The sequence below is a fragment of the Humulus lupulus genome, chromosome X, assembly GCF_963169125.1.
Source record: "Humulus lupulus chromosome X, drHumLupu1.1, whole genome shotgun sequence".
Classification (NCBI taxonomy): Eukaryota; Viridiplantae; Streptophyta; class Magnoliopsida; order Rosales; family Cannabaceae; genus Humulus; species Humulus lupulus.
The window spans coordinates 109,377,941-109,405,918 of record NC_084802.1 but is presented as its reverse complement, the minus strand read 5'-3'; the positions used below and the strand labels follow the sequence as shown (position 1 = coordinate 109,405,918).

The following is a 27,978-nucleotide window of genomic DNA, read 5'->3' as shown; positions in this document are numbered from 1 at the left end:
ATAGCTTGGTATATCAAATCACTATTTCTAGGTATAACAAGATGCTCCAAATAACGGTCAAGGTCCAATCTAATAGTTGTACTATTGGTCGTTGAAATGAATTCATCATAATCAGACATAGGATCCACATAATTGACAGTAGAAGGAAAATCTGATGAAGAGATAGCTGAAGCATCTTGGAGATCATTTCTTTTGCTCATATGAGTATGAGTGGATTTGTAGTCACTCTCCAGCTTATGAATTATCTCAATATGACAATGAGTTTGATCTCCATATAGTCTAGGAAAGAAAAACTCAATCAATAGCAGTTTATATCTAGGAACAAGAGCTATTGAAACATTAATAACACCATGAATTTCTTCCCAATACTTCTCAAACTTGTTCATCATCTTAGAAGCCATATTTTTCACATACTCATTAATTGATGCCATCCAACATGAAATTGACATTTTTATCTCACACACTTTAGGAAAGAAGAGATTAGATGTTGGATATTTTGTTCCAGAAAACAATTCAGTCACACATAAATCTCTAGCTAACTCCCATTCATCTTCTGAATGCATGTTCTTGTCACTACAAGAAAAAATGCTTTTAATAACACCAAAAATGTGTTATCAAAACATACCATAACACTTTTTGATGTGTTAAGACCGACTATGTTATCGTAGGTCAGAGTACTTTACATAACACTTTATCATTGTTATACAGATGTGTTATTTTAATGTCAACGATAACACACTTTCTGTGTTATTTTAATAAATAGATAAGTGTTTAATTATATTATTTATAGTCGATTATATAACACATTTCAATACTTATAAATTTGTGTTATACTACACTTTAGTATAACACATTTTTTGTGTTATACTACACTTTAGTATAACACATAATTTGTGTTATATAATGAAGTTTGCATAACAAAATTCTTTACATAAAAAATGTTATTGTAATAGATATTATAACATAATTTTTGTATTATTTTAATATTTAGATAAGTTTAAATTCTCATTATATATTCATTTATATAACACTAATTTATTCTATTATATTTTAATTTTTTTTATATAATTAAAATTAGCTTTCTAATATATACTAGCATCATCAAATGAACTTGATTTTCAAATAACAAAAAGTAAAAACATTCAATATTGTATTAACAATCCACAAATTAGTTTAAAACATTCAACACTGTCATCAACAACAAAATGTTCTTTAAGCATTCAAGTAGTCTTAAATATTCAACATATTGAAAAGTTACTACTTTCAGCACAAAATATTATACAGCTGCCCAACACAAAGCCTTCAAAATTGAGTTACAAAAGCATTTAGAATGGTACTATTATTTCTAGGGTAGATCCATCGAATCTCATATCTAATATCAGGCGAATAAGTTCCACAGTCCTGAAGGGAAATTCACCTTCTAGGCTACAAAGAAGACACCGAATAGGACCATCAACAAAACTTTCTTTGTCCCAAAACTGACTGCAAAGTGATTCCTGAAAAATTTAAAGCAATAAATCCAATAAAAAAACTACGAAGGAAAAGAAGAATGTCAACTTTAATAGATCCACCAATGAAAAATCAACAAAATAATCAATAAATGACCCTGAAAGACAATCATTATGAAGCCAATACATCCTATGCTCCATATATCTATTGCAGGAGTGTACTGAAGACAAAAAGTAGAGGTCTTAGACTCTTAGTATTAGAAAAAAGTACTAAGCAACCATGTACTTTATTTTTTTCTTTGAAATCTGAACACTGAAAATGATCTTCATTATGAACAATCATTATTCAAGACAATAATCAGAAAACAAACCAGCAAAATAAAAAAACAGCAAGCAAACAAATTCTGTAGTCTGAGAGCATAGCATTAACTAAAATAACTGTACAACCTGAAAACCAAACATGTACTAGATCAGAAAACAGGACAACCCTCCATAACAACCTGGAAATGTTGAAGGGATGGCCAGTTGAGTCAAAAGTATGGGAAGAAATAATTGGGAACTTCTTGGCTTCACACCAATTAGACCAATAAGCAATGGGATTAACTTTTCCAAAATGAAACAAAAACAGATGCAGTGTCATCTGTTCTTGGCTGCTTTAACAACAGTACTAAAACATTGTGCACCACACACACACAAATAATCATAGCAGAGAATAGTGATTATTAATAGGGTCCTATTGAATATATTTCAGTTAACAGTTAAAAGAGCAAAGAAAATGATGTTGTGGTGGATATGAAAACTGAGAATAATAAGAAGAAAAATATATTCTTCAATGCTTGAAGCTTTGAACTATGAACTTATAATGTCTCTTGTGTGGTGTTTCTTGAATCTGTGAGCTAAAATTGGAATTCATAACCAAACAAAATTTGAGAAGACAAGTAATTGAACTAAATAAAGAAAAAGAGCAAAAATTCTCAAACAAATTGATCTCAGTAAACACTGGTATATATATGACAAATTAAAGCAAGGTGAGCTCTTGCCTGGTAAGTGTCAATTGGAAAGAAAAGAAAATATAAAGACGACCTATTATGAAAAGCAAATTGGAAAAATAAGAAAGAACGAAATACTGAATGGTATGACATGCAATTCAAGAAACAGAACCATCATTTTTTTTAGACATAAATTCATTATTTGTCACCTAAAAAAAGGCACCAATCCAACAAGGGTTTTAAAAGAAAACAGGAGCAAAATATTTTCAATGAGTAGTAACAACCTGTGATGCTAAACAGAATTTCCTGGTATGTTGTGCGAACAATACGTATAGAGTCTATAGACCTTGTTCATACTACTTACACTTTTTCATAAACATTTTTTGGTGGTGATATGGTTCTCTCTCTATTAACATCTTATAAAATACATTGAGGCAAAGTCACAACTGATATTTATTTTTGGTTTTAGGAGCCATAAATGTACATTAGCTAGTAATGATTAGAATCAATATCAACAAGTTCCTAAATAATAAAGCCACTACTTAAATTGCTTTCTTTGAAATAAGATAGAGGTTGTGAATAGTTATAACTGCAAACCTTCCATGCTCTCCAGGTCGGATACAGGGCATCACATCTTTGTCTGCAAGAACTGCACTTACAGGGATCACTCCACCACCCAAGGCTTTTCCTAATATCTGGAAAGAACAAAAAATAATAAATATAAACTTTCATTTAGTGAATGAACTTTAGCGACACTCTAATGCATATAAATATTAGTAGAGTGTGAAAAAGAAAGTGATGGCTTACCACTACATCTGGGCGAACTTCTTCCCAATCACAAGCCAACAATTTTCCCGATCTAGCTAAGACTGATTGGATTTCATCATCAATCATTAAAATATTGTATTTTGAGCAAAGCTCTCTTACAGATTTTAAATAACCATCGTGGGGAATAACAACCTACCAACCAACAAAAGATACAGTTCTTCTCAGGTAGTTTAAAGTCGATAAATACTTAAAAATGCTATACCAAACGTGGGAGAGGCAAATCTAAGTAAATCATGCCTAACAAATGAACAAACTCATGAACGCTTGTACATGCCTATATGATTTGAATGATCAATGTATGAATAATCAATACAATTTAAAAAAGAAAATACAAACAACAATAACTACCAGATAATCACTAGTGTTTTTATTAATTATACCATGAGTTTGATTAAGACTATTCAAGTGTGGATTTCTTCTAAGAACTTGCTTGTTATTATAATGATTAACCATTATGTGAAAAAAGATAGATATTACATGGGCATTGATAATGATAATTCATAGTCATACATTATTGAGTCCTTGATATGTGCCTCTACATTAATTTCACCTCTTTTTGTAACTTTTTCCACATACCCTTTTCATATAAAGCTAAATTATAAATCAAACTAGCTTTTTTTTTTTTTATCAATAACTTCATATATATGCATTATCAAAGAAAGAAAGTTTTTTTATGATAATTATGAGAATTCCTTGTCTTATAATTGACCTTTAGGATATGAAGAGGATAAGTCAATTTCCAGTAAAGTTTTAATAATAGTATGTACAGTATCTATCTATGTAAATAAATCTTGATTCAGTCTAGGAAGCAAACACTTGAAAAAGGAATTACTTTGAGCCAAGATTAGTAGAGGTACAATACTAATTTTACCACATTTCTGGAATCTATACTATGCTAGGGAAAATTATGTTTCGATGAATAATAATAATAATGAAAGAGATCCAAGAAAGAAAATGATTTCTCTTTTTTCATCACTAGACATTTTTATGCTTCATTTGCTTAAAGTTTAAGGATAATCTTGATAAAATATTTTTTTTGTTGTCTAATGAATTATCCAGAAACAAATTGTTTGTTCATTTTCTAGCTCATGGATCATGATACTACTTACTTAAAATTCAAAAAATTGAAACTAATCATGCCAAAAATAAAATAAAATATCTTGATGTCACTAATCAATCATAGTGAATATATTCAAATATTTTACATATCTTTAATTTTACTTGGGATAAGTTATGCTCAAGTTTTTCACTAAGCTAATGTTTACTTGTGTTATTTGTTAGTCAATTCTTTTACCACTTCTTGACAAAACTGAAGGGAAAAAAAACAACTGAGACTGACCACTAAATTTTAAGTCGATCATAATTCATAACCAAATCAATGGGATTATTCTATTTGTAATGTCTTTCTCTTTTCTCTTCATACAGTCACTCTTACAAAAATAATGGAAAAAAAATTCAAAGAATTTGTTTCAAAATCAATAAAAACAGATAGAATGTCAAAACCATAAGGATCACAATCTACCAAGCAATATGCCGGGAGATGCAGAGTATCAATAAGCAGATGCAAAAACCTGGACAATGTTTTTGCAGCTTAGGAGAAATTAATAGAGCTGAAAGTACAAAGATATTCATCTTATTTTATTTACAAAAATAATGAAATTTGTACCTTCTCGTAGGAATATCAGGACAACCTCGAGCCTGTTTTTGTTGCAGAATTGGTCATTTGCCAATCGTTGGAACACTAGGCCAAAATCAAACAATACATGCTTAATTGATAGAAATGCATCTAGTAATCCAAGCAACATGAATGGCCAAAGGTATCTGATTCTTTCTCCACAACAAGAATGTATTGGGAAACACTAACTACATCTGCAAGATAGAGTAAAGGAAAATTCTATCTATTTGAGCAAATTTATCATAAGATACATCCAAGAATTAAGAGTTTACACTGGCAACGAAAACATTGTTAAATAGAGCTTCTAAGCATTAAGCTAAGTTATTATCTAAATTATGTTTCTCAAGGGTTTGGATACCTTTAACTTCTTCAATGTGAATAGGAATTGGGTGAGCCTATAAGTAAACCAAAGGCAGAGATAGAACTCAAATACAGAGGAAGGAAGAAGATACATTCCAGAGCATACATATATATATATGTATATATTATAAATAAAATATATTTTTATCCTCCATTCTTACAGTGCTTGGCCTATTTATGCAATCAAGTATCTTTTGAGATTCTGAGAATCTAAGCCATCCCATCACCAACCTATAACAAGAATGAAAGCTAGTTACAGATTGATGGGTAAGTACACCTAATGGATGCCTATAGTGATAACAAATTAACTATGGAAAACATTAGATATATGGTAACAATCCGGGGGTGGGGTGGGGGTTAATGTAATGAGTAAAATTATTATTCATGCGATCTTGAGTACAATACATTTTAATGTCTACAATGAAGGTAATTAACATGAAAAGATACATCAAATAACAGACCAAGAAATTGCATATCCAAATATAAAAATGATCAAGATTTTCTAGCTTGTTCTTTAAGTACTTTTTTATCACTGATGAGACATGACTTTTTCAACTTGATCTTATTTCACTGACCAAGTGAGTTAGGAAAAAGAAGTTGATAACCTCCGTTTACTAGGTAAATAAGTTTGACAATTATATTCACCCACAGGTTAACAAAATATATTTCCCCAAAGATACCACTAAAAAAAAACAAAAATAAAATAATCCTTTATCATAAAAGAATGTAAAGAAGAAAGAAGGAAAAAAGTTAGTTCATCTAATTCTCTTTAAAGACTTATTACAAACAGTTTCAGGGTTTAATCTAATATTTTGTATCCATTCATGATAAGCACCCAATTAATGACTAAACTACATTTATACAAAGCAAAAGGAAAAAGGAAAAAGACTCATATCTGGAACAACAATCTGAGCATCAGAGTTCTCAATCAGTGGGGCATTAGATGAAAAGCTTCGATTTCTAGCGCTGGCAATGAACTGTGGCTGCTCAGAATTCGAACCTGTCACTGACATTTTCCCCTTTTCTCAACTTTACTTGCACTTACAAGGCTGGAACTGTCAGAAGGAAATGAAAACTAATCAAAACTCTATTTTTATGTGATATAAATTACAACGCAAGAATTAATAAGAAAGAAAGAAAAAAAAACTTCAAAATCATGACTTCAGAGCATGGTGCTCCTCAGTTTTTCCCAAAAGAAAACTTCAGAGCATTTGGATTTTCTTTATTTAAGAACTGTTTTCTTTATATAATAAAATTTTCAGTATCTTTAGAACTAGAAGACTTGTTGAAACTTCATCATATCTAGACTTTATAACCTCCAAATATGATACACCAGAAAATGCCACAAGTACAAGTACAACAAAATCGAAAGTTAATAGCATACTTCAAAAATGCAATTAAAAATAAATTTATATATAAAAGCCTCAAGAACTTGGCTTATAGCATGTTTTATTTTAAAGGAAATGAATTGATATGATATCAAATTATATATTTACCTGTGAATATTCCAACACACATTGCAGAAGACAAGGAAAATCTGTATGTTGCAAACCACAAGACAATTGGCAGTACACCGGTAACCACCAAAGCAACTACGAAAGCCATAGCCCAGCCAATATAAACAAATGATGCATACGGATCCAGTGAACAACACCATACACACAAAAATAACAATACCCTAACAGAGACAAAAATGTATTTACCATTACATGAAAAGTTGGATACCAAACACAAATTTGATTGAAAAACAAAAGAAAATAGAACACTTTATAAAGAAGTAAACACTTTTTTCGGCTTTGCATATACACATGCTTAAAACTAGATAGCTCTTACTCAACTTCCTCTCTTTCATTATATTTATATACATATATGTATAATTATGAGAATAGAATTGAAGTGAATTTAAATAGCTACAAGTTTTACAATACGAGACTACCATTAAAGTATCAACATAAAAATTAATAAAATAAATAATCATCAATATTTGCATACAAAAAAAAACTGAAAATATATTGATCAACATCATATTTAAACCTCAATTCTTCAAAACCCAATACCAAAAGCAACTAGAAGAAAATTTAATGTTGTTTCCTTTTCTACACTTAAAATATCTTTATCCTTTTTGTCACAAAAAATTAAAAGAAGCAACCGTAATCTTTAAAAGTATAACTATATGCATTCAAATTAAAAGAATAATTGCAGCCAAAATCTATCAACCTTAACAAAACACAAACTTGAATATCAAATCCACAATTGAAACTACATCGAATGCACCAAGCATATCTAATGATTAATGAACATAACATTTCAACATAAGAGATCCTCTCCCTTTTATGTATCGATAATTTTCAACACTATATCATCCATTTTTTACAGAAGAAATTTAGATATTCTACACCAAAATAAAACATTACAGGTGCTATTTATTAATTATTAAACCAATATGGAGAAACAAACACAATATCAAACAAGATTTATTTAATTTATGAACAAAACACATATATACAATCACATAAATATACAATTGAATTAAACAGAAAAATTAAGACACTATATCTCTTAAAGGAGTCCAAATATAATGCTCTTCCAAGTCACCACCAAATCCACAAAGTCTCTCAAATCACCTTTTGAAGGAGCCCAAAAAAACAAGACAATATTAGTTATCAATTGACTAATTTGCAAATGAACACAACAAAATGCCCAAAAATCTAGCTAAAATGCTAAAATGCCCAAAAATCAAGCTTAAATGTTCAAAAAATCAATCAAAACTTGGGAGTAATAATCAACAAAAAAGCAACAGATTATTGGGTAAAAAAATCATCATCATTCATATAAAAATACCTCAGCCATCACAATAAAACAAATAATTACCCAATGAAAGCAAAAGGCTGATTCAAGCCCAGAATTCAAGCCTTATCATATTAAACCATTCACAACCCCTTAATGAAAGTTTATAGTCCCTAAACACAAATTAAAACTATATAAAACGCCCCACAAATTCATAGCCATCCTCAGAAATGAAAACAAAAAATCGGAACCGTAAACTACTAAGGAAATCTATGAATTTGTACCTCTTATTGTGGCTGGTTCTTGGTGGTTCCTTCTTCTCCTCAACTTAGTCCACAAGGCTATGAAGAAACACTTTTTCCTTACAAACATAAAGAAACCAAATTAAACTTGAAGAAACCTATAATATTTGGTAATCATTGTGTATTAGTTAATTGTTGTACCAACTATTAATAATTTTACCAATACATAATATATGTGTGTCAAATTTTATTAATTTTTAGCGACTATTACTGGATCACCTATAGCAACATAACAATAGGTCAAAGAACCAACAATGTTAATTGTTCCTAATGCCACCATTTCTTTGTTGCCATCAATCTGATAGTCCTTCATGGCTACAAATGTTCTTCCAATTGCTATTGCTTCCTGATATCAAGAAAAAAAAATTGGCCTTATAAGTTAAATCATTTGAATTTAAACATACAATTTTATTTTTTAATTTTATCTAGCATTTACTTATTGTTAGTATACTCAATATTTTGGTAGCTCCTGAGTCCTCATCATAGTACTATTAGGATGATCTTTATGAGTTTTTGGCCTATTCCTGCACAATACGTAATATTCAATTTATCACTTCAATTTATATAAATCTTGAAATTGAATTATTGGTATTACCAATGGCTTTCGTCCCTTCAACTGAGGATGGTCAAAAGATGGTTGTTGATGAGACAAAACACAATCTATAATATCACCTTCTGGACTTTGAAATCACCAAACATTCAAAGAAAGAAATTCAGTATTATTATAGTCAAATTTAACAAAAAACAGAGTACAAACAGGGAAAGTGTGAGTGAGAAAAAGAATTGTATAAGCTAGATAGATCTTCTGTAAACCAGAAGAATCTACCATCAATTTACACAGGTTAACAAGACAAATGGGGAAAGAAATTACACAATGGTCAGTAAGTAGATGACTTTTAATTAATTTAACTGGCACCAATAACTAATTATCCCCATTAGATAAAGCCACACTAACATTGATCATTGAAACATAATCACTACCCACATTTCCCCCCACATTAACTGTTGCCTAATTAAAAGGAAACATAACCATATACATCATTGTCATTATAGATAATGTTTGTGTATTTAGTTTGAAAGAAACAAAAAAATTGAAAAGGAAAACTTTGATACTATAATATTCCATACCTTTTGCATCAGGGCAATAACCATTTCAGGACTCTTTGGTATTCCATGGTCCAGGAATGCCTACAGTAAAATAGTGCTTTTATTTTACTTATGACAGCTTTAGAAAATATACATAAAAGAAACAAAAAGAAGCTATGAGTACTAGATGAGGTCATCTATTTACATTCATCATGCAAGAATTATAGATATTGATCCAGAAAGCAAGCTTCTCTTGATGAGTGAGTGTCTGTAACTTGACAGAAGTAAGCTTCTCTGAAAATAATTTAGAAATAAAAAATTTACATAGCAGAGTTGTATAAAGACTAAAGAAAAGAGATCAAATACACGATGGAGATCAAAGATTAAAGAACATAAACAAATAATAATAATAAAAAATTAACAATGGTGTCCTGAAATCCAACCCATTAGGGCATCGAAACCCCCAAATGAGTCCAAAAAATACTCACATCTCACTCAATCACAGCTCACACACTCCACATTCAACAATCCTAGCTCACTTATAAATATAGATATGTATTATGTAAGAATGTACAGAGACTTGTATAAACACAGTACGAATACATTTTTAAATTTTTAAAGTTATGTAACAGTAACATAATAAACTTTCAAAATTGTACTTGTTTCCCATTTATGAAACAATTAAGAAGTCTGAAGACATAACAACAAGTTCGTAATTCTATTTATTATCATAACATTATAGAAACACAGAGCCAAACCAACCTTCCTAAAAGCATTTCACCAACACAATAGGCAAAACTGCATAAATAGAAAGAAAAAATTTCTACTGAAAAAAATAAAAGAAAAAAAGTTTGCGTTAAGGTTACTTGTTTGGTCTTTCTTTGATGAACTGTAGGATAGGACTTGCAGATCAATTATCATACTGTTCTTCCATAGATTTATACATACACTCATTTTCAGAATCAAAGGCTTTATTTCTCCTTTTTGAAATGAATGGCCAAAAAGTAGATGCAGTACAGCAAATATAAATATATAATGAGATCCAATCCAATTGAATCCATAAAAAAGTCAACCTATAGTCATGCCTAGAATTGTACTTATATACCTGCATAGTCTGAAAAAGCCAAAGGATAAAATGATGATAAGGTCAACGCAGAGAGTACCTTGAGGAAACGACCCCTTCTATTCTCGCCGACGTTGAAGTAGAAGACCTGAGAGAAAGTAGAGAGAGAGAGAGAGAGAGAGAGAGAGAGAGAGAGAGAGAGAGAGAGAAAGAGATAAATCTATGTAAATACAATGAAAAACGAAAAGAGAATAAGAATAGGAATACGACGATGGCCCGCGTGGGTTGAAGCTTCAACGGCCTCTGAAGATCCCTAGCCAGCGCGTGTAGGGGAAGGTGGCAGTCGGGCTCCACAAAGAGACAGGCGAGAGAGAAAGAGCGAAGGAGAGAGGTCTGGTGGGTGAAAGAGAGGAGAGAGAACGATGAGGAAAAGGGAGAAGAAAAGAAAGAGAAAGAGAAAGAGAAAGAGAGATCTGAATAATGAGAGAGAAGGAGAGAGGATGATAACATGTTTTTTAGTCAATTGGACCGTGTGAAAAATTTTGGGGGCTGGGGAAAATTAGGCGCCAAATTGCAATAAGTCCCGCCTATATACATATAAACTTATATATATTATAATATGTTTTTAAAAGTGTTAAAATTTTGTGTTATGGAAATGGGTTTTTGTTGTAGTGTGTAATGAAAATATCACAATCTTAGACGAGTAAAAACATTTTTGTATGGCAAAGAAATGTTGACCATTGTGTAGGTAGAGTTCCACCTAGTAACACAGTCCAATTGTAATCTCTTATGACATTACTTTTTCATAGGACGAGAAGTTTCCTCAAATTTTTATATTCTTTTTGGTATGGGTGATCAATAAGCAACGCTGTCACAAATTTTTTCTATTCCACCTGTAAACACAACTAGGCCATCACTGACTACCAAATTTAGTATGTGTGCACGACACCACATACGAAATAAACCCCTAATCAGAAGTAATGATGGCAGTTTTTCCTTCATTGAATGGATCATGGCATCGTTAGTGGTACAATTATCTACCGTCAAAGTAGAAAGCTTAGCATCTATCCTCCAATATACCACACAATTGATGAATGCATCACACCATTAATATAAATATTTGGACAAGGCACATACACGAAACTCAAAATCTGGCTTCTCAAACTCCAAAATTCATCAATGTAGTGTGCTTGACAGCAATATATCATCACTTTTGGTGATGGTCTTATGATTTTCCTTGTCATATATGTCAAGAATATTAGCTCTAATTGTATTTATAGACACCATCTTGAACATCGGACAAGCCTCATTCATTAAATAATTGAACTCTTCATGTTCTAACGTGCTCAGAGGAGACTCATGAAGAATGATCATCTAAGCTATCTTCAATCATATTAAGTCTGGATCAATGGACATAAGCGCTGAAGGAGTAGTCAATCCTGCCCATTCAACATCACCTTTCAATTGCTTACATCTCTTCACATGATTTTTCAAGTGTATAGAACCATTTTGAGGATTGGCCCCAACACACTTCAACAATAATTTCATATTGCTTTCAATTAACCACTCTCCATTACTCTTGCAAAGTGTTGCCATGCAATTGAAGTCAAATTTTTTTTTTCTTTTATTAACATTTGTTGTTGTATGGGATGTCGAATGAACTTCAGTATCTTGATTACTATCAAGATGTATATAGTCTTCCTCCTCGCTAGAATTTCTGCTTCCATTATTACTGGGCTACTATAACAATGATGAAGAGTTCATAGAATAAGTCAATTACAAAAATAAATACTTAAAAATAAGTATTTATAGAATACTTCATAGAATGGGTTCATATTGAAAACTATAAAAGTATATATTATTGGGAATTTATGGCTTTTTCGTACTTGAAAAACACAAGCTGATGTGTCCATTTCGCAGTACAGCTGTGCAACATTTAATGAAGCTATCTTTAGTTCCAAGGTCATGGTATAAGCTCCCTGATGTTTAGGTCAGTCTAACCATAGATTGTCAAGGAATCAAAGAGATTGTGTAGCCAGACCTTTAGGTCGCTTAGACATAACTTGAGTAACCTGGTATACAGATTGACTTATCCTAGAATCCCTTAGCTTGCGTAGTAAGTCTTTGGCTCACCCCCGACACACGAAAGACACAAATACAAATCCCTGAAGACTCATGATTTTTGTCCGTATTTAGAATATTGTAATCTTTCCTAATAAATGTATTATATCAGACAATTAATGTATTAAATGTAATAATGGGAAATTACCCAATTTTGTAAGTTACCCAACCTTTCCGATAACCCCCTTTAAATAAAGAGGGAATGGATAGGAAAAGGGATAACAAATTCTTGTATACAGAAACTCTGGAGAAATTTTCATAAACAATTATCTTGAGAGAAATACATTAATAATACAAACTTGTGGACTAGGTGGATTTAATCACCGAACCACATAAAAGTGTGTGGTTCTTTCTTTACGGTTTCGTGCAAGCCTAATACTCTCACGAATTTCTTAATTCTAAGTTGACGAAAAACCGCGTCAACAGTTTGGTGCTTTCATTGAGAGCAAATTAGGCTTGAGATTTTCATTCTAGAAGCTTTTCTAAGAAATAGTGGTAACTAGAAGATCGACGCGTGAAGATGAGTCAGTTCTGCCCGCTGACTAGAGGGACTACCAATTGCCAAGCCCAACTAGAGAGGGTACTTCCAGTCGTGCTGGGAAACATCCCGGATCAATGCTGGAAACAACCAGGATACAGGCAGCTCATCATCGCAGCCAAAGAAGGAAACTCCATCTTCTGCGTATTAGGTGGGTCTGGTTGAATAGGAAAACGCAAAGCTCATGAACCAAATCACCCACTATAATAGGGGATTCAATTCACAACTGAGATAAAGTTTATAAACTCTGTTTTAGTTGGTATTTTGGTGTGGTCTTGGTTGTTCTTGAGCTTGAAAGTTTAAGGTTGTGAATTGGGTTTTGGTTTGAGTTTTTGACATTGCTTTGTATGTGTTTAAGGTAGGTTTTGCTGTTGGGATTAAGGTGTGATGTTTGAGATTGTTTGGTAATGATTTTTTTTTATTTTGGTGAGTTTTGGGTTGAGGAAAACAGTGATGGCTGGGTTTGTAGGATCGCACCATGGCCTTGTTCTTGGGCGTCGCGGCCCGTGCGAACCCTAGGGCCTACGAGGGGCTTTGTCTGGTGGTTCGCTGCGGCCCTCAAGGGAAAGTCACAACCCACCCCTAGACTCAGACAGGGGGGCATTCTGTCTGGGAGGCGCACCTCGGCCCTTAGGGGCAAGTCGCAGCTCGCTAGGTCATTTTTGGCGACCTTAGGTTTTATTGACAAGATTTCAAACCTAAAGGCTCGAGATCGAATCTATTACATGGTTTGGTAGAATTTGAGGTATCGGAGGCTAGGACTTTGTCCAGAAGTCTTTATTTTCTCGTTATTGATGGGATTCTATATTTGGTTATGACTAGGTTACTGCTAGAGGCTCAAGATTAGGAATATGCTCGAGGGTCGTTCTTATTTTACATTATACTCGGACCTGAGGTAAGAAAATTGCACTTGTTATGTGACATATATGATTAGGGCTTGGCCCACATGCTGAATATAGTTTTGATTGGGCATTGGCGCCTATAAATGTGCATGATTATGATTATGTTGGTGAATGATTGATTAAAGCATGTTGAATGCTTTGTAAATGGATATTTGTTATATGATGAATGCATGTGAGCATTATATACTTGAGAAAAGCATTGACTTATCAGTCAAGGATGACAATAGTGCTGAGTGCTAGTCGTAAAGCATTAAATTATGAGTCAAGGGCGACAATAGCGCGCTGAGCATTGGTCGATATGATTAGACCTAATAAGGAGTGCCTTATATGCTTGATCGACCCAATGGTCGTAGAAAACTAAAGTGCTAGGTACGTTGGGCCAGCTCCAATGCTGGTTATACAGAGGATAGGGCAATGGGCCCCAGGGTGACTTATTAGTCCCAAATCCTAGGGCGTTGGGCCCCAATATGATTAACTAGTCATGTACTTGGGCAATGGGCCTCGATATGAATTAGATATTGATTTATTTAGGGAATTTTGTCATATATGACGATGTAGTCATTTATATGAATGGTATACCTGCATTAGTAAGATTAATACTACTGGCATGTTTATTATGCTATGGAAATGTGTTATTCCTTGCTTATGATCATGTTTAAGTTTTCTTGCTAGGCCTTGGCTCACAGGTGCTACGTGGTGCAGGTAAAGGGAAAGAAAAGCTAGACCAACCATGAGTTGGAGAGCTTAGGTGGCAACGTGTACTTATGCGGCTGCTTGACCATCATGGCCAAGGTTTCTCAGAGGAACTAGGGGTTAACCCTATTTTTTCAGCTTTGGTCGGCGGATAGTAACTTTTGAGTTGTAATGACCATTTTGGAACTGTAAACAACTTTGTAAACGTTTATTATGGGATCTCATGTACAGTTTAATGTTTTAATAAAACATCCATTCCTTTTAACCGAAATTTTTAACCCTGGACCATTAATCACATTTAGATGCATGTTTATGGCCTAATGACTCATTTAACAAGTTAAGCACTATTTAAAATACACACTATAACGATCTTGGCTAACCAGGGTGTTGCAACTTTGTATCACAGCATGCCAAGGTTAAGGGTTCCTGAAGACAGGCTGGGATTGTACACTCCCCACTAAAGACAAGCTCGACTCAGGGTTTGGTAACTATTTATGTGGTTATGTGCTTACTGCTTAAATATGATATAAATGCTTTATTTGCATGCCTTATTAGGTAGCATGAGATATACTGATAGGGCTTGGCCCTTAACTGCTGCATGATTTAAACAAAACGTACTTATTAGCACTAATATTGCTTGTGAATGAAAAGGAACCGCTTATTATCGCCGTTATATGGACATGTAGGTCAAGACACACTCTTTAGTGCTGTCATAGATACATGTATGTTAAAAGATGCTTATTAGCATTGTTAATTGTTATGGATATCCGAACGTGCTTATTAGCACTGCAAGAAAAAAATGCTTTTAATAAGACCAAAAATGTGTTATCAAAACATACCATAACACTTTTTGACGTGTTAAGACCGACTATGTTATCGTAGGTCAGGGTACTTTACATAACACTTTATCATTGTTATACAGATGAGTTATTATACTGTCAACGATAACACACTTTATGTGTTATTTTAATAAATAGATAAGTGTTTACTTATATTATTTATAGTCGATTATATAACACATTTCAATACTTATAAATTTGTGTTATACTACGCTTTAGTATAACACATTTTTTTTGTTATATAATGAAGTTTGCATAACAAAATTCTTTACTTATAAAAAGTGTTATTGTAATAGATATTATAACACATTTTTCATATTATTTTAATATTTAGATATGTTTAAATTCTCATTATATATTCATTTATATAACACTAACTTATTCTATTATATTTTTATTTTTTATTTATATAATTAAAATTAGCTTTCTAATATATACTAGCATCATCAAATGAACTTGATTTTCAAATAACAAAAAGTAAAATGTTCTTTAAGTATTCAAGTAGTCTTAAATATTCAACATATTGAAAAGTTACTACTTTCAGCACAAAATATTCTACAGCTGTCCAACACAAAGCCTTCAAAATTAAGTATCCTTTTCTATTTCGCTTGTCACATCTGCAAAATAAACAAAGAAAGATTTTATTGTTATTATCTAGCATCCCAAATTACTTCAAGAAAAATGCTATGGAAATTATTTCCAAGAGAGGACACCGCATACAATGTTCCAAAAGAAATTTTTTGAGTTGTTTGCTTCTATTGGTAAGTGAGATGTATTTTAATGCACATAAGTCATATCACAACAAAGTAATATCTCAAATTGAGGTTATGGGTGCAAAATTATAGAAATTTTAGCTTGGATCATGATACCACGGAAGGAAATAAATACACTTTTCATTATCAAACTTAAATACATATTCAAATTCATTATAATTCTAAGTAGTAATAAGTATTCATTCAATCACTACCACATATGATATGGCGATCATAATCATACACTTTTATAGTTGAAAATAATAATTTAGAGTGGTCTGCCTTACCCAATCATGTAATGACCCAACTACTCTAGACTTTGGACCATTAACGAAAACTATACATAGACCCTAATCTTTAATAGAACTTACAAGTGAAAAAGATCATACTTTAATAAAAACTTGTAAAAACCAATGTTTAAACTTACATAAACTCAAAGCAGGATATGGGATCCCATTGTTTTAAAAATAAAACATATCTTAATTGAAATGAAAAGAGATTACATAAATAGGTGCGGAAAAATACACATAAACCATAAATAAAAGACTACATCCTCGAAATCGAACTCTCGACTCCTTGAATCCATTCATCACCGATACACATTCCCCAAGCATCCACGAATCTTACCCGTGGCACTATAGCTATTTCCCTGCACATATAAACAAAAAGGAATGAGCCTAATGCCCAGCAAGGAAAATCTACCACATAGTTCATATACATAAATTTCATAAGAAACATAAAAACATAACATAACACTTATATCATACACATACTATAATGGCCATTATTACTTGGGGTCCCATAGACTAAACAAGTCATATGCCCATTAGATTAGTGGGGTCCTACTAGCTAAGCAGGTCATATGCCCATAATCTATTTGGGGCTTGTTAGTCAAATGGGTCATATGCCCAAACCTACATACATACATAACATAACACATTTCATAACATAAAAACATAAGATAACATATAAAACATATAACATAAGAATTCTATCCTATTTTCCTTACCAAAATTACTGGGATAAGAGGACAGAGTTGGGACTTTGGAACAGTCCTAAGAACCATTTGAAAAAGAGTGAGTATAGTGAAGAAGAGAAATGAAAGGAATGGAAGGACTAAACCATTGAGAAAATACTTACCAAAAACTTATGTGCAAGTTCTTAGATTTCCTAACCAAAATAAAGATTAAGGTTAGAATAAGTAGAAGACTATGAGAACTTAAAATAAAATAATACCAATGAACTAAGGTGTGGAAATACCTTGAAGACTTGTAAGACCAATCTAAACCTCGAACCGAAATACTATAAAACCTTACTTCCCCAAGTGTTTGATAATCTTATGATGATCAAGCTTATGATTCCCAACCCAAGTGTTTACACTCTCACACTCACCTAGCAACTTGCAGCCTCTGAACTTAGAGCAAAAGATGAATAATGGCTGGGTACTAGGTCCTATTTATAGAGTTTAGGAATGAAAGGATCTTAATTTAACTTGAATAAAAATAATGGTTTTTTAAGTGAAACAATTTGAATTATCGTTCAGCAGAGGCTGAAGACTCGTTCAAAAAGATGCTGGACTTATCAAGAGGTTGAAGGGTAGAATGGAAAATGATTTCAAAAACATTCAAAATATGCTGAAGCAGGCGATATATCGCCCCCTATAGGCGATATATCGCCTGGACCATTATGCCCGAGGCAAACGTGCATCGTTTTGTGTTTTCCGTATCTACGTGCTGCGATATATCGCCCCCTATAGCTGCGATATATCGGCATACGCTGATTATTTAAACACGAAATTACACATTTTTAGCTTAATTCAAATTGAGTAAACAGCCTTGACTAAGCCCTTAAACGTATTCAAAGCTGCTGACTGACCTTAGAGCATTCAAATTTTACCCTTATTAAATTTAATCCTCTAAATACTTAATCCTTAATCACCCATACATAACATGTGCTTAAAATCCTATTGGTTCTTATCTAAACCTTATAGTATAATAAATATTATCCTCAATATCAGTCATATTAATCAAACCTTAGGTTGAAATTAATATTCTTAAACTATAGATTATACTTAGAAAATCTACAAGTACTACTATGAGTGTCCAAATAAATCCCGGTCTGAACCAAAAATCCACAGTCATAAAGATAATACTATAATTACTATAATACTACTATCTAACTAGCTAAGTAAAGTTCTTGGACTCTACAAATCACGAGCTCCTCGAGCTTCGGCCAGTCCACAGGTGAGACCTGAATACACTCCACCAGCCAGTCCTGCCATATATATATGTATAAGCAAGAACACAAATAGAGTGAGTTTTAAATGGTTTTCAAGTAATTAAGAACATTGAGCTAATGAAGCTGCTCTCACACTCACCCCATTGTAATGATTCTTTTCCTGTGCTCTTCACCTGACAAAGTGCAGAATTATTAACACATATTAGTTTATATTAATAAGAACATTAATGGAATATGTATGAGTATAAATATACACAGGACTCACCATGGCTTCAAGAGAATTTCTGTTGGTTTCACCTGAAAAGCTCAGAGTATCACCATCAACAATAGTTGGTAATATTAGTAGCTTATTTTTATTGTTATATCTATCGATATGCTGATATGTATATATACATAGACTCTTGGTATTGGGATTCATAATAAGTTTAGGCATCTCAAGACTCTAAATCTTGAAACAAAAGGTATAATAGTGAAAGTAGGAAGTAAAAAAGAGTGGCAAAAACCTCTGAGGTCTGGGAATCGACTCTTCTTGGCAGTTGATGAGACATCTGAGGTAATACTACCCACACTACTAGAAGAAGAATAAAGTCCTGGATTTATTTACTGGAAAACTAATTAACACCTGACCTACCTAGATATATAATCATCTATATATAAGAAGAAGAAGAAGAGTACCTTCAAAAGCAGTAAAATAAGCTACTCGAGATACGACCTGAACAGCTCCAATCTGAGGATGAAAACATCATTCATTTTCTTATGAAGGCAAGACATGAGTAATGTATATAATATATATTAATAAAGGCAAGACAGAAATACATGTCTTACCTATCAATTATCTATCCTATGCAGAAGAGCTTTAGGTATAAATGGACTAGTTATTATATAGTTATGCACAATCCATACTATTTTTATAAAAGCTTTTAGCAAAATTATCACAATGATCGAATTTCTGAGCTTTGTCTCAGAGATTCAAGTAGATAAATTTATATACACAAGTTTCATCCTTGAGTAAATAGGAAAAAAAATATATATATAGAATGTTTTGTAAATTTCAATGACCAAGAACAACTTCTCTACCAGTAAGGTATAAAGGAATTTTGACATTTGAAAAAAACGAAAATGCTCTCATTGATACTCAGACATCTCAGTCTAAACATATGTGTGTATTTTTGTACCACTCCCAAGTTCAAAAGTAAGAAATAGTTTACTTTTTCAATGTGAAATATATATGTTCTGAACAGTAAAATACAATCTGAATTTTTTGTATATATTCTTGCTAACCTGGGTTCCCATTCTGAACTTATACGACTCTCATCTGTCCTAGCTCTCATGGTGGTTGTGCTTAAGTATTCTGCAACCAAGAAAAGCTTCCTAATTTGTATTAGTGCTTTATTAAATTCAAATAAACTGATAAAATAACTATCTCTATTCAGATCACTAGTAAAAGAAAAATAAACAAGATTTAAGCATTGTGAGCCAAAACTACAAATTGTCAACACACCTGATGAATTGGGGTACATCAAGCTTGTGCGAATTGGGCAATCAACTTGTGAATAAACTCCAATTTTCCCACCAAAAAAAAGGGTTTTCTTTGCAACTCTACTACATCATTATCTAGAATTGTATTTAGTGGAGCTCAATACACATAAACCCTATTAAAAAAAAGTGATGAAAACCATGAAAGTTACAGAAATATTAGCATTAATTGAATGTGATGAATATCTTGATTTTGGAGATGGAAAGCAAGATGCAGGTTTCAAAAGTAAACAAAATCAAAAAACTTGAAGAGCAAATACCTCACTCAATGAAACTACAGAGTATATGGAATAGCCTATATATGACATGAGACATAAATTTAACTTGAATTTAATTGCATATAGCCTACACCCAAGACTTAATTGCTTTGATTTCATTAATAAACATCATGTCTTACAAATAAATTTATGGAAATATATAAATAATGAAGAAAAAAAAAATATATCACACACATAATAAACAACACAAATCTACTGAGTCATTCGCTATTGAGGCATTCATTCAAACTCCCTGATTGCATAAACTATAATCTATATATAATGTATAAATTTTTCATTAGTTCATAGCGTTGAGAAATGGTTAGAAACTCAGATTTGTTCTTACAATCGATGGCCCTTTATTACTTTATTTATCATAGATCTATGGCTCGAACCAAAAGTAAATGGAATGTTAAAAAATCTCAGCCAATATATAAATATATATACAAAAATTGAGTTCTATAGCAAATGGAAAGTTCAGAAATCTTAGCCAATTTTCTATCATCATCCAAAAATAGAAAACTCTGAACTAAGACAAAAACATAGGCAAATGCTAAATCTATATTATATACAAAATTTGAGTTCTAAAGGAAAAGAGTTTGGAAAAGAAGCTTATTTACTTACTTCAAATGAACAAAAAGTTCTAAGCTTTCTTCTTCAACTTCTGGGGCCAAGGCTAAGCTTGGGTGCCAGCCATGGACTTCATCTGAATGTGATTATGGTCAAGTGGAGTAGTAGTGGCCAAGGCCTCATACGAACCCAATCTCCTAACCCCAACACTATTCGAACCAGAGCATAAGTCACCATGAGTATCACAAAAACAACAAGTACATAGACCAAGAAAGCCAGATCCAGAACCGCGGATGGAAAGGGGTATTTCGTAAAAAGGAAGATTGGTGAATAAAAAAACATTCGAATATGTTTTCACAAGAAGAATATAAGAAAAGCACACCCACAAGTCAATGTGGAGCAAAGAAATCAAAGGAACACAGACACAAACACTTGATACTATATTGAGGATTAACACATAGACAAAAAGATTTGAATGCTTAGTTAATCATTTCAATGTAAACAAAGAAAAAAAAAGACTTATTCCACAAACTTTCATGTGTATAAGGAAAATTATTCAAGTGAAATCAAGAAACTCACCCAAACCATGAGATCATACATAAGCATACAAACAATAAAAATAAAACATAGAAAGATTTTTGAAACTAATTCATATTACTCCATACTACTACAGTCAATATAAATTACAAAATTATACTGTATAACCTTGCATAAACTTCCCACTGTCTCATTTTGGATAGAGATCTTCTAGCAATAGTAGCGGATGGAGAGTTTCTAGGAGGTATTGCTGCAGAAGCTTTTAGTCCAAATCCTTTCCACCTTTTCTATACTTTATATTCAATTTTACAAGACATGTTACTATTTATAGTTGAATCAGAAAGTATAAACATTGATAACAAACAAAAAATGAGTAGAAATAACATTTATAAGGTAAGCTAAAAAATGTACCTATTATTCCATCTTCGAACCAAATATATACCCTATTGCCCAACATAATGTGTTTAAGTTGTTCCAATTCCAATCCTCGCCACGTAATTGTTTTCTTAGCTTCTTTAGCATCTGCATTGTACAAGGATAAACAACATAAGATAGAATTTATAATGAAAATAACATATAACACATCTCTTGTAAGACTAAAATTAGAGTATGGATGTTCATCTCTTGTAATTTTCCAAACTAAAAGGCATACTTTCTATCTTAATTATAGAATGAATCATGGACAATAATCAGCAGCTAGGCCAATCATCCTTGTAAAGTATTAGTACTATCAAACCAAACAACAAAAAGAGACCTCATAATCAATAATTAGACTATAAAATTGTTGTAAAATAAATAATTATACAGTAAAGTTAATGAAAAATCCAAAAACTCACACAAACACAAAAATGAACACAACCCAAATAATATGCTAAAGTTGTAGCTTATAATCAATAAGAAAAAGGACAAAAACATCAAAATAAATTATTGTGAAACCCACTATGCAAAACAACTATGAACACAATTGTCATTCTATGGGGTATTTTCTCAAGCACATTTTCTGCATTAAAGTTAAAGCAAAATAAATAAATAAATAAAACAATTCAAACAAAAATAAATAAATATATATATTTATATAAATATATATATGTATACACATATTGCTAAGCCTCTTGTTTTACGTAAGGCAGCATGCACATTGCAAAACAAACAATAAATCACAGGGAGACTTCTCTTCTTCTTAATATTTTTTCTTTCTAATGTAGCATAAATAAGAGCACACCATAAAGGATAACAAAATAACAAGACCAATGGAAATATATTTTACCAAATGTTGCTTTTTCTTGGCAAGAATTTGCACCAATTTTCCAAACCATGAAATAGTCTTAGGAAGGGTACAATAATAAAATTTAGAGCACCATAACACCAGCTTCGAAAATTATTGTTAACTGGACATTTTTTGCCTTTGAAAAAGAGAGTAATGAAAAAATATTATTTTGTCAGTTAGGGACAAGTGAAGACAACCATCTAATAGAAACAATGAAATAACAAAAGAACCATATTTTGCTCTCAGAACTGCAATATGAGTTTTGCTCAATACACCAGAGCATACATTTAGTTCAAATATTGTTAGATATTAAATGTTTCATGACAGCCATATGTATGATAATCAGGAAAACCCCACTCTGAACTTTGTCACAGTTGTCTCAAACAAAATGAAGAAAAATTTATATAAGTTTCATGCAAGTCAATACCTAAAATCAAGAATTTCAACATCTAGGAGTAATTATACACAATTATGTTAGGAAAAGAGATGCTCACCACCCATGTAAAAAGAAGGTTGACTTTTGCCCTTTCCTTTCCTGTGTTCACCAACTGAAAACAGACAAAGTCTACTAAGTAACTATATAACAACAATATCAAATTCATAAATTTATGACTACAATATCATATTCTAGATCATGCTGAAATATTCACATACTTATTTAAGTTACACTTATACAGAATTTAAAAATTAATAAAAAAATCAATTCACACAGGAGAAAATACAAGGAATGATATTTAGCATATAATCACACCGAACAACATACATGTGCAAGGGAATTAATTTCAATAATAAAGAAGGGCAGGAAGAAGCATCGTCTTTTTAAAAATTGTAATCAAAGGACTCATTTAACAATATACCCAAGTAGTAACCTGATACTCGCTTCTCTACTTATGCTTGACATAAACAACTCATCATAAATTTTAAGCGACTTACTAATTGTTCAACATGGATCCAATTGTTCAACATGGATCCAATTCATCTGCCATTGATCCCATTTTTTGCATGAAGAAGTAAGCAATCCAATTCATGAATTAAGCTTTTGAAACTCATGAAGCAACTTCTGTTACTAGTTCAGATCACATCAAACAAATTAGTTTCAAACACTACTATAAATAAGTAAGCAATCCAATTCACCAACATACATTACAGTAGTCATTATAGCTTAATCAAGGAAAATAACAATTAAAGCTTTCCTTAAATATTTCATTCTATTGAGAACTTAGCTAAATATTTGTACTTATTTTGCTGCAACTTGTTGATTTAAATTTTCACCTCAAATATCTTGTTAGAGCGAGCTGATTTTTTTTCTAGAATTGCATTGATTCCTTGTTGCGTTGGGACACACCATTTTTTTTAAAACACATGTTGGGGCTTACATGTTTTTTTTTTGTAATATCAAAGTGTACCATTGATTCGTTTTGTACCTTCTAGATATTCGTCTATTATATATGTTGTTCTGACAGAAAACTTTTGCATTCTTTAGGAAACCTTGTCCGGGGTATAAAATGAAAGAGATGACTGGTAGGGGAATTTGGTAGGCAGTGGAGAAAATGAGGAATCAGAAGCTGGTAATGCCAGTGCTACCCCAAATAACAGAACTGGAATACGCATGTATCAGGTACAAACAATTGGTTCTGATTACAGTTTACAAAACTGTGTGGTGAATGTTGTTCTAGGGGAAACATATCAGTTAATGTTTTATTTAATGGTTAAGTAATTTAGTTGAGAAAATATATTTATTTAATGCTCCGAAAATAATTTAGAAATAAAAAATTTACATAGTAGAGTTGTATAAAGACTAAAGAAAAAAGATCAAATACATGATGGAGATCAAAGATTAAAGAACATATACAAATAATAATAATAAAAAATTAACAATCGTGTCCTGAAATCAACCCATTAGGGCATCAAAACCCCCCAAATGAGTCCAAAAAAGACTCACATCTCACTCAATCACAGCTCACACACTCCACATTCAACAATCCTAGCTCACAGTAATCAATTTATCATCCAAAAGAAAAAACGATGCCAAAAAAAGTTACTCACCCTTACACTACAAAAGAAGATCAATCAGGGGAACCACGATGTCATCCTCGTCACCTTCCTTAAGCTAAACCTAGAAAAAAGAAAAAAAAAATCCAAACGTACCATTTTGTTCCCGCCTCTGTTCTCCCAAGTCGAGCCCACAGCCCCGCTTTTGCTCTCCCACAACCGTGACTCCATCGTCGGCACGACCCTCGCTAGTGCGTCCCCACTGTCGCAACCATTTGCCTGCAAGCCTCCACTGTCGCAACTCATCTGTACCACAATTATAAAGTACCTAAACCAACTTATTGAAAAGTAATTCAAGGAACAAATCTCATATTCAAATTCAAACTTTAACTAACCTCTTGCTTCACATTCTACCAGGTGAAAACATAGACAGAGAAATCCAATTATGTATATATGAGTTATAAGAAGGCACATTGATAATACTTGACATCCATATTAAACCATGATAGAAGACGTTACTAGTAAACAAAGTAAGAACCTTTAGACAAAGAAAATCAAAGAGAAATTACGACCACATTTTAATGATATTTTGCATCTTTCTAGGGAATATTATAATGATCAAGTGTAATCAAAGGTGAGTACAAAAAGTATCCTCAGCAGTCAACACTTAATAATCCTTTGGCAAATTTCAAAATTTCAGTTACTAATAGTTATCTTAGCTGCTCTAATAGCTCATGTCATTTTTGTGTTATAAAGAACAATGTAAAAGCAACTGAAGATAAAACTCCAGGGAACTGCAAATGTCAAGTGCGTTTGGGTGTTATAAAAGAGCTATATAAAGGAAATCTGGAAGATAATAAAACCCCAGGAAACTGCAAATGTCAAGTGCAGGATACTAACTCGCCAAAGGCTGATTACTTTTTTCTTATACAAGCAAGAATGGTAATGCAAAAGGTAACAGGCTGAAAGGACAGGGTTCTATCCCATACAGCAGTTATTTCCAGGACAAAGAACAAGAAATATATGACCAAACACTTTTTGACAACATATTTAAACAAAGATTATAGGTAGGTACTAACTCAAATTTTTAAGGTTTAAAAAATCGTCAATAAAGCATAAATTTTTCTTACTCAAAGGAACTCTCAGACCACCAGTGAAAGCATCCCTAACAGGTACAGGAAGTTGATGTATTGTGTTTGTTGCCTGACCAAGTGCACCTTTAAGCTGTTCTGGCACCGTTTCTTCAATAACCTTTGGTGTCTCAAAAACCCCTCCTGTGTTTTCCTCTCTCATTCGTAGTGGTCCTTCAACAGTCAATTTTGTTGACAGAGTAAACTTGGTTTCTATCTGCATTCAAACGAACATAATAAATGCCCTTTAAAAAGATAGATATCTGCAGCTATGTGATGATGAAGTTATCAAAGCATACAAATCAAATCAGCATTAAGAAAACACATGCAAATAGATTTATTTCCCATTTGTACTAATTTATTGCAATCTTAGAATAAGAAGTAAAAGTTAATTTTGTAAAATCATCTGAAACCATATGGTCAATCAAATTAAGTTGGAAGCATTGGGAGAAAAGGAGCCAAATTTGTAAACACATACTATGAAATCCCATTTGTGAAGTAAATTCACATCATCAAAGAGTAGAATACCGAGTTCAAAACTCTCATGTTTGCCGTAACTCTTGCATATCCATCCTTGATCACCATATCCATTTTCGACAAGTTAGCCAAATTTGAGGGAAATCTCCTGCAAACAATTCAGGGGTTACAGTAAACATTAAACATGACCAGCTATTATCCAACTCAATCCAATTTCACACTACCAACATAATTTTGGACAACTACAAACCACATTTCTCAAAGCTGAGTAACACATTAGAGCATAGAAAACTCACTCAGATATGAATTTGGCAGCAAAAAAACTTGGGCTTCCAGACCCAAACCATTAGAAACTCCACCGACCCTCCAAGAATGGCGACCTGATTTGCTTAAACAAGTAAAAATCCCATAAAAATTGAAGCTTGGAAAAAAAATCCTCAGCTCAAATGAGCGCTTACGTCATTGGACGAGGCGTCAGATTAAGTCGCTCAAGGAACGAGCTTCTTCGTTCCGTGACGAGAAACATGGGGAGGGAAGTTGTGGTAGATGAGACGGAGGAAGACAACGAACAACAAGAATGGATTGTAGAGACAACAGATAGCTGGTACAAGACCGTGGAAGACCCACAAGTCGAGCCTAGTCGTAGACCCACCGCCGCAAGCACCATCGCACCCACGAGTGAGCCACGCCATAGACCCACGAGTCGAGCCTCCCTGTCACACGACCCAAGCCGCAGGCCCCCATCACCTTGTTACACACCTACAACAAACAGAGAGAAAGAAAGAAAGATTGAACAAGAGAGAGAGAGTTACTGAGTGTGAGAGAGAAATAGAGGAGGCGTGAAAAGTTATTAGGGATTCAACCTTAGAGATTGGTCTTGTCTTTCATTTGGCGCTTGTGTATTTCATTTACCGCCTCTTTCATTTCATTTAAGTAAAATGTCCGTGTCTTTTTCTATTAGCATGTGACAATAACACATTTTAAAATATGTGATATTTTAATGTAATATATGGGCATAATTTTTGTAGTGTAGCAATAGACTTGAATATGAATCCACATGCTTATTTGCATGACTGTTGAATGTGAATGGTTATATGCTTGATCTTGGAACTTTAGGTGGCAAAAGGTTTAGTTAACACTACCTAACTGGCCGAATTGATTATTGCAGCAAGGTATGAGCTTGGAAGTATGCTTCCAAGGAAAATTGAATCATCAGCTGGCTAGGAAGATCAGGGCTAGAATGATAGACAAGGTCAGACCCCACCACTAGCTCCTGAGAATTGGCAGCAAGTGCTTGCTGATTTGCAAGCCAGAGTATTGAGGTAGGAAGAACAAATTCACCTCCTAATACAACAACAGGTTCCTACAGGGATCATCTTGCCAGAGGCGCCACCTATGAAGGTGCCAATAGTTGATCAGCCACCAGAGGCTGGGAATAAATGGGAACCTCTTTATGAGAGGTTCATGAAATAGCACCCTCCAGTCTTTGAGGGCAGTGCAGATCTAGCTAATGCTGAACAGTGGATGAGCATGGTTAACACCGTCCTAGACTTTGTGAGGGTGGTTATAACGACCCAAAGTTACTAATAAG

General features: G+C 32.8%; 1 pseudogene; it reads right to left on the bottom strand.

Annotated features, from left to right (window-relative positions):
* Window positions 1-24,737: 24,737 nt before the first annotated feature.
* LOC133806150 (probable plastid-lipid-associated protein 13, chloroplastic) lies at window positions 24,738-27,054 on the bottom strand (annotated as a pseudogene).
* Between the last annotated feature and the right edge of the window lie 924 nt (window positions 27,055-27,978).